Source organism: Talpa occidentalis, unplaced genomic scaffold, assembly GCF_014898055.3.
Source record: "Talpa occidentalis isolate TD23 unplaced genomic scaffold, MPIMG_talOcc4v2.1 talOcc4.2, whole genome shotgun sequence".
Lineage (NCBI taxonomy): Eukaryota > Metazoa > Chordata > Mammalia > Eulipotyphla > Talpidae > Talpa > Talpa occidentalis.
Genome location: NW_023602073.1, coordinates 29,869,541 through 29,878,445, shown reverse-complemented (window position 1 = coordinate 29,878,445; position 8,905 = coordinate 29,869,541).

Sequence of the window (8,905 nt, the reverse complement as noted above, 5' to 3'; positions counted from 1 at the left end):
ATCAAAAGCATTCCAACTATCTTCTCTAATCACAAAGACAATCAAGCTAGAAATAAATCATGAAAAGAAAACAAGAACCCTCCCACTTCATGGAGATTTGAAATCCACACTACTGGAAGACCAGCGGACTAATGAGGAGATCAAAAAAAAAAATTAAAAAACACTTTGAGTTGAACGTCAGGGAGGACACTGCTTTCCAGAATGTATGGGATGAAGCAAAAGCAGTAATAAGAGGAAAATATAGAGCAATACAGGCTCACATCAAGAAACAAGAAAGAACTCAAAGAAACAACGTAATCTCACATCTCAAAAAACTAGAAAAACAACAAAAAAAACCCTAAAACTGGTAAAAGAAAGGAAATAATAAAATCAAAGCAGAAATAAACAAATAGAAATTTAAAATCAACCCAAAAGATCAGTTAAACCAAAAGTTGGTTCTTTGAAAAAATAGACAAACCTCTAGCCAGGCTCACAGAGGAAAAAAAAGTGAGAAAACACATATAAATAGGATTATAAATGAAAGAGAAGAAATCACAACAGACTCCTGTGAAATCAAAAGAATAGAGATTACCATAAACACTTATATTCAAACATAATCAACAATCTAGAAGAGATGCACTAATTCCTAGAATGTTATTATCATCCAAAGCTAGATACAGAAGAAATAGAACACCTAAACAGACCAATTACAAGCAGCATTATTGCAGTAGTAATCAAAACATTCCCCCAAAACAGAAGCCCAGGCCCAGATGGCTTCACAAATGAATTCTACCAAACGTTCAGCAATGAATTAGTGCTTATCTTACACAAACTCTTTCAAGCATACCAAATATGTTCTAGGAAGCCAACATTACACTAATACCAAAACCAAACAAAGACAATACAAAAAAAGAAAATTAGGCCAATGTCCCTAATGAGCAATGATGCAAAAATTCTCAACAAAATCCTTGCTAAAAGAATCCAACAATGCATCAAAGGGATAATACATCACAATCAAGTGGGATTTATCCCAGAGCCTCAAGGATGGTTCAGCATATAAAAATCGATCAGTGCAATCCAACACATCAAAAAAATAAAAACCATATGATCATATCAATAGATGCTGAGAAAGCATTCAACAAAGTCCAACATCCATTTATGAAGAAGGCCCTTGAAATTCTAAGGATAGAAGGAACACACCTTAACATGATAAAAGCCCTATCAGCCAGTATTATTCTCAATCTTAAAGGAAGGCCTTGCCTTTAAGATCAGGAACAAGACAAGAATGTCCTCTCTCACCACTGCTCTTCAATATAAGAGGTCTTCTTCAATATTGGAGGTCCTAGTCAGAGCAATAAGGCAAGAGAAAGACATACAAGGAATCCAAATAGAGAAAGAAGAAGTAAAACTATCACTATTTGCAGATGATATGATAATATACATACAGGACACTAAAAACTCCACAGAAAAAACTACTCAAAATAATCAAACCAGTTTAGTAAAGTGGCAGGATACAAAATCAACATGCAAAAATCAGTAGCCTTCCTACACACAATCAATCTGAAGATAAAGAAATTAAGGAAACCATCCTTTTTATAATGGAAACAAAACAAATCAAATACTTGCAAATAAACCTAACAAAAGGTGAAGGACCTATACAAAGAAAATTATAAAGCACTGTTAAAAGAAATAGAAGAAGACACAAACAAATGGAAAGACACCCTCTGCTCATGGATTGGAAGAATTAACATTGTTAAAATGGCCACCCTAGCAAAAGCAATTCAAAGATTCAAAGATAGTTCAATAAAATCTCAATGACATTCTTCAAAGAAATAGAATAAATACTGATGAAATTCATATGGAACCACAAAAAAACATGAATAACCAAGGCTCTACTGACAAAAACAAAGGAGAAGGGAGGTATTACACTTTCAAACTTCAAACTATGCTACAGAGCCATAATAATTAAAACAGTATGGTATTGGAAAAAAAACAGACACATAGACTAATGGAACCAAATAGAAAGCCCAGAAATAAAGCCACTTATATAGGGACAACTGATCTTTGACAAAAGAGCAAAATATATGCAATGGGACAAAGAAAGTTTGTTCAATAAATAGTGCTGGGAAAACTGGATCACCACATGCAAAAGAATGAAACTAGACCACTACCTCCCACCATATACACAAAAATCAACTCAAAATTGGATAAAAGATCTGGATATAAGACCTGAAACCATAAAATATATAAAAGAAAATATAGGTAAAACACCACATGACATACAGCTCAATAACATCTTTAAAGACTCATCACCCAAGCAAAGAAAGTTAAGGAAAAGATAAACACCTGGGATTACATCAAATGAAAAAGCTTCTGTACAACAAAAGAGACATTAGCCAAAACAAAGAGACACCCCACTGATTGGGAAAAAATCTTTGCACTCCATACAACTGATAAGGGACTGATCACAAAGATATACAAAGAACTCACTCAACTCAACAAGACAAAGTAAACAATCCAATCAAAAAATGGGCAGAAAGACTTAAAAGAAAAGACACTTCTCCAAAGAGGAAATGCAAATGGCCAACAGGCATATGAAAAAAATGTTCAACATCCCTTATAATCAGGGAAATGCAAATCAAAACCACAATGAGATATCACCTTACACTAGTAAGAATGGCATATATCAAAAAAAAAAAATCCAACAACAAATGTTGGCAAGGATGTGGTGAAAAAGAAGCTCTCCTACATTGTGATGAGAGTGCAAATTGGTCCAGCCACTATGATGTGTGGTGCTTCCTCAGTCTACTAAAAAATGGAGCTAATATATAATCCAGCAATTCCACTCTTAGGGATCTACCCAAAAAACACAAAAACATTGATTAAAAAAGATACCTGTACCCCTACATTTATTGCAGCACTATTTATAATACGTAAAACCTCGAAACAACCCAAATGCCCCAAAGTACATGACTGGATCAAGAAGATGTGGTATATATATTACAATGGAATACTATTAGCAATCAAAAAGATAAACTCATGCCTTCACAGGAACATGGATGGAGCTAGGAGGAATTATGCTCAGGGAAATAAGCCAAAGGAAAAAGAAAAATATTAGATGATTTCACTTATAGGAGGAATAAAGGGTACAAAACACAACAAAACAAAAACAGACAATTATAAATCAGAGACATCCTGCAGGGAAGGCGGAGGGAGAGGGATCACAGGGAGTGAAGGAGGAGCACAGGAGACTGTGGTGATGGTGCACTGGTGCACTGGGGAAGGAAAATCTGTGGGGACTACACTTGAGGGGGTGGGAAGCAAAATTGTTTAAAAATGAACAATCATGTAAAAAATATATAAAATAAATAAATTTAAAAAGAAAGGCTATTGGTGAGCTTTGCTATTTCACAGGAAATGGAACAAGAGGATATTTGCAAGGTCAGGCCTGGTGACCCTGAGTGTTAGGACGTCCTCGCAGAAGGCGCCTGGGTCCTGAAAGGGCCTATGGGCATCTGAACTTCCAAGTGAAAATGGGCGTGTGAGCATGTTGTGCTTGGAAAGGGCCTTCCCTGCTCATAGAGCCAAGAATAGATGAATATCTTGAGCTAGAGGACAAGGAGTAGGTCAGTTTGAGGATAAGCTAAGGAAACCACCAGATATAATTAGAGTCGGTCTCATCTGAGCGTTATCAAAGCTGTCACTGGAGAGTTAGAGCATGGACTCACAGCAGAGGCAGCTGAGTACTGTTTTTATATTCTTATTTCTAATTGTATTTCAAATATTTTTTTTAAGATTTCTTTATTTATGCATACAAGAGCTGGGGTGGTACAGGCTAGAGGCATGGGGTTGAGAGGATTCACAAGAAACAGAGTGGGGAACAGAACAGGCAGACTGACCGAAATTCACTGCTGAGGGAGCAGAGTGTGAGGCAGGAGAGGTCTGCTGTGCCATGTGGGTAGCTCCCTGTCTGCCAGGAGCCAGCTCTGGCAAACTGTTGTGTCAGGGGTTCCTGTAAGGACCAGATGGTTTGGATGAATCTGAGAGGATGAGGGGGAAGAGGAGTGAGGAGACACTGACACTTGATCAGGGTGCAAGTATCCTGCCCAGGGTCTCAGCAGTTCTTTATTTATACATCTCCAGCAAGCAAGCCTGGAGTACATAAGCAAGTGCTTTCAAGTTAAAAAAAAGAACTAGCAACGGAGGCATTTTTTTTCAAAACCAGCCAAACCGGCCTGGGGACGTTTGACCCCTTGCTGAGGTGATAATAGCCATTTCACTTAGTTCTAAAGGTAAATACAATTACCACACAAAATGTCCACTAACAATCATTTATTTTCCACTGCCCAGTAATCATTCTGTTAATGCTAAAAAACAACAAAACAAAACAAAAACTTCTATGACTAAAACTTAATTCCTTTATAACTGCTAAATTACTAATTAATCAAAATTTATAAAATTCCTAAATCTTAAAAATAAAAAACATAATCGCCTTATATATTGGTAATCAAGTACAATTACTGCTAAAATCAAAAACTTCTTATTCCTATAACTAATCTATTCTAATTTAATGAAAGTGTAACAGGGTGGTCCCCAGGAAAGGGGGAGGTTCCAGGTTCCCTGCCCCACCCAAGGGAGGGTGGAGCTGAGCAGGAAGAGGAGAAGCAGCAGAAGAGACTGAGGAAGAAGCAGGATGGAGCCAGGAGACCTGGAGGAGGCACATGGAGCCTAGAGACACGTAAAGAAACTGCGCTTGTCTTTTGGTCGTGGACGGGGTGACACAGATGTGGGTGAGACCTGTGGGGAGTGACAATGGCAGTTTTTTATCTTGATGTTGATTTTGCTCTTTTCCTTCCGGGCTTGCCCAGTTGTTTGTGACCTTTTCTGTGGGTCCCCACTGGAAGATGTTTTAGACTTGTGGTAGACTTTGGGGCCTTGTTCTGGGCCGATCCCATATGGATGGACTTTTACCCACGAGGGGATGGGTAACTTTGGGTGCTTCATTTAGAAACTAGACTCTTTGCCTTACCTGTATTGTTTCCTAGTTTTATTAAAGTTCCTTCCCATTAAAGTCTCATGTGTTTTGTGTTGATGCGGCGGATGGCAGAACCCATTTAGAATAGGCAGGTTTGCGGGGCTTGGGCTGCCCCTCTCCCTGTCCTATAACAAAAGTAGTCAAAAAATTAAAAAACCCAAAGAATTCCAGTGCCTCATAAGTTGCACTAACCCTTATCTAACCCCAAGCTTCAAAAGAAAAAAAGGGAAACTCCTTTTACTTTCTCAAGGCTATATTTTCACCCGTTACTTCCCTGATGATCTTGTCAACTAACTGCTGTTTCTAACTTTAACTGCTATCTCCAATTTTAACTGCTCTCCAGATGGTCTCTGTCTTAAAAGACCAGAAATCTGTATCAAGGACTTGGTGGAAAATGTTTACATCCTTTAGTTCCCAGAAGATTTTAAGTGTGGCATATCACTTGTTCACAATGAAACCAAATTCTGAATCACGGCCTTCAGGCAGAAGTTTATTAATGGTTTAAGAATGTACTGTTGGCATCACACAGTGCCACTGTTGCCCAATTAGTTTAGTACTTGGTCATACAGCATTTGCAGTTTTACTTTAAATGCGTGTTTTAACAATTGCCACATTCAGTAGAAGCCAGCCATAAACAAATGAGAAGAATCTAGCAGGAGTCAGTCAATGAGATTCCTGACTTTTCAGGAATCTGCTCCATGCCCAGACCTTTGTCCAACATGAGTAGCATGGCCCATGCCACCTGTCGGGTCTGGGGATAGGGAATAGAACTGTTATAGGGCAGAGAGAGGGGCAGCCCAAACCCGCCAAACTTGCCTGTTCTAAATGGGTTCTGCCATCCGCCGCATCAACACAAAACATATGAGACTTTAACGGGAAGGAACTTTAATACAATTAGGAAACAATACAGGAAAGGCAAAGAATCCAATTTCTAAATCAAGCATCCAAAGTTACCCGACCCCTCGTGGGTAAAACTCCATCCAAATGGGACTGGCCCAGAGCAAGGCCCCAAAGCCTGCCCCAAGTCTAAAGCGCCTTCCAGTGGGGACCCACAGAAAAGGGTCAGAAACAACCAGACAAGCCCGGAAGGAAAAGAGCAAAATCAAAATCAAGACAAAAACTGCAACAGGGTGGTCCCCAGGAAAGGGGGAGGTTCCCTGCCCCACCCAAGGGAGGGTGAAGCTGAGCAGGAAGAAGAAGAAGCTGCAGAAGAGACTGAGGAAGGAAGCAGGATGGAGCCAGGAGACCTGGAGGAGGCGCATGGATTCTAGAGACACGTGAAGAAACTGCGCTTGCCTTTTGGTCGTGGACGGGGTGGACACAGATGTGGGTGAGACCCGTGGGGAGGTGACAATGGCAGCTTTTATCTGGATGTTGATTTTGCTCTTTTCCTTCTGGGCTTGTCTGGTTATTTCTGACCCTTTGCTGTGGGTCCCCACTGGAAGATGCTTTAGACTTGTGGCAGGCCTTGGGGCCTTGCTCTGGGCCAATCCCATTTGGATGGACTTTTACCCACGAGGGGACGGGTAACTTTGGGTGCTTCATTTAGAAACTAGACTCTTTGCCTTACCTGTATTGTTTCCTAGTTTTATTAAAGTTCCTTCCCATTAAAGTCTCATATGTTTTGTGTTGATGCGGCGAATGACAGAACCCATTTAGAATAGGCAGGTTTGCGGGGCTTGGGCTGCCCTCTCCCTGTCCTATAACAAAACCAACATTTTCACCTCCCCACTGGTCGCACCCACATCTGTATAACCCTGTCCATGACCAAAAGACAAGCACAGTTTCTTCACGTGTCTCTAGGCTCCATGCGCCTCCTCCAGGTCTCCTTCTGGCTCCATTCTGCTTCCTTCCTTCCTCAGTCTCCTCTGCAGCTTCATCTTTTCCTGCTCAGCTCCACCCTCCCTTGGGTGGAGCAGGGAACCTGGAACCTCCCCCTTTCCTGGGGACCACCCTGTTACAGAACTCCTGCTGCAGTGGCTGTGGATAGCTTCACAGTGCTGTGCTTAACAGCCCTTCGCACCAGGGAGGCCCCACTAATTACATTTCAAGTTCTTTCCCAGAAAAGGCCCCAGGAGCCCTCAGGTCAAGTGCACCCTGTGCTGGGTCCTGTGCTGTCTGCACACGTGCTGGGGGCTCACTCCCCACATTCATCCCCAGGAGGAAAGATGTGACAGGGCAGGTCTCCCTCCTCCGTGAATTGAGTCCTCTGCTCACTAGAGGAAGCAGCAGAGGCCCCTGAGGAGACACTTGGGGACTGTCTTTGGGCTGGGCTATGAGGGAATGCCTGCATGGACACCACCGCCTTGCTCTGACACGTTCCTCCAGTTTCTGAAGATAGCGACAAAAAATAATCCCTGTCCAAATAAGAAGAAAATGGTTCCCCCCAAAACCCCAAAACACATGTTTTCAATGCAGTGTGCTCAGATATTTTGGGTTTAGCTGAGCTGCTGGAATTGCTGATGGAAGCAGCCACCTCCATAGCCTGCAGCCCATTTCCTTCTGGGAGTCTGCAGTGCAAGAGTGATTCAAGAACCCTGAGATCATCTGGATAAATGTGACCAGGAAGACAAATTCAGGAATGAGATCTTCCAAGAAAATGACCCTGAAAGGTCCTTGCAGAAGGCCTGAATGCAAAAACCCACCAGGGGGCAGGAATGCGGATACCTGCCTGGAGGATTCAGACAATGAGCCTCCCCCTCCCCCTATGGGTCTCTTCTCAGACAAAGAACCTCTACCTGCCCCAGGAATCTTTTCGCGCCCTACAAACTTATTACCGCCATGCGAGCCCAGTTTCCCACCTGACCTCTCCTCACCCTATAAAACCCTGCTTCCCCTGACAACATGCGCAGCTTCACTGACCCCCACCTTGGGTGCGTGAGGTCCCCCCGGGGTGTAATAAACTTTCCTTCCTTTTGTTAGGGGGAAAAGGATGTCCTAAAGCTAATTCCATACAGGCTTTGTGGACTCCACCCCCTCCCCAGGCAAAAGCCAAAGACACTGGGAACTCCAAATCCCATCACCACCAAAGGGAAGGTGGCTGGGACCTGAGGGTGGGTTAAGCAGCCAGGTGGATATAAAGGCAGACATGTGGGCTTTGGGGGACCCCCCATTTTGGCTGTCCGCCAGCTCGCAGCGTCCGGCCAGCTCTGAGACTTTGGGTTTCCAGGTCGTCGGATCGGGTAGGACGCCATTAAAGACTTTATTTCCCTATTTTCTCCCTGAGTTGTACATTTTCCTTATTTCCTTTTCCCTTGTAAATAATGAAAGGTCCATGCAGCAGGCAGGAATGCAGGAGCCAACCAGGAAGCCCACCTGGGGGGCAGGAATGCGGATACCTGCCTGGAGGATTCAGGCAGTGAGCCTTCCCCCTCCCCCTAGGAGTCTCTTCTCAGACAAAGAACCTCTACCTGCCCCAGGAAACTTTTCAAGCCCTACAAACTTTTCCCGCCTTAGGAGCCCAACTACCCACCTGACCTCTCCTCACCCCTATAAAACCCTGCTTCCCCCTGACAACATGCGCGGCTTCACTGACCCCCACCTTGGGTGTGTGAGGTCCGCCCGGGGCGCAATAAACTTTCCCTCCCTTTGAGAAATGTAGCCTGGCTCTCCTTTTCTTTACCGCGCCGAGCCTTTCATCTTGGTGCCGCAAACCGGGAAGGCCGTGTCCCCTGGCGCCGGGGCCACCTTCTCGTCCCTGGGACCTCTCCTCTCCATTGCAGACGCCTCACACCCACCACTGGCCTTAATCCTTGGGGTAAGTCACCTGCCTGACCCTCCTTCCTGGGAGGCCCTCGCCTCTGGCTATTCGGTTCCTCTCCTGACCCCTGTACCTTGGTTGGCTGTTCCGTAAACCGTCGGCCCACGTCAGCCAACTCCCGTACACCTAGA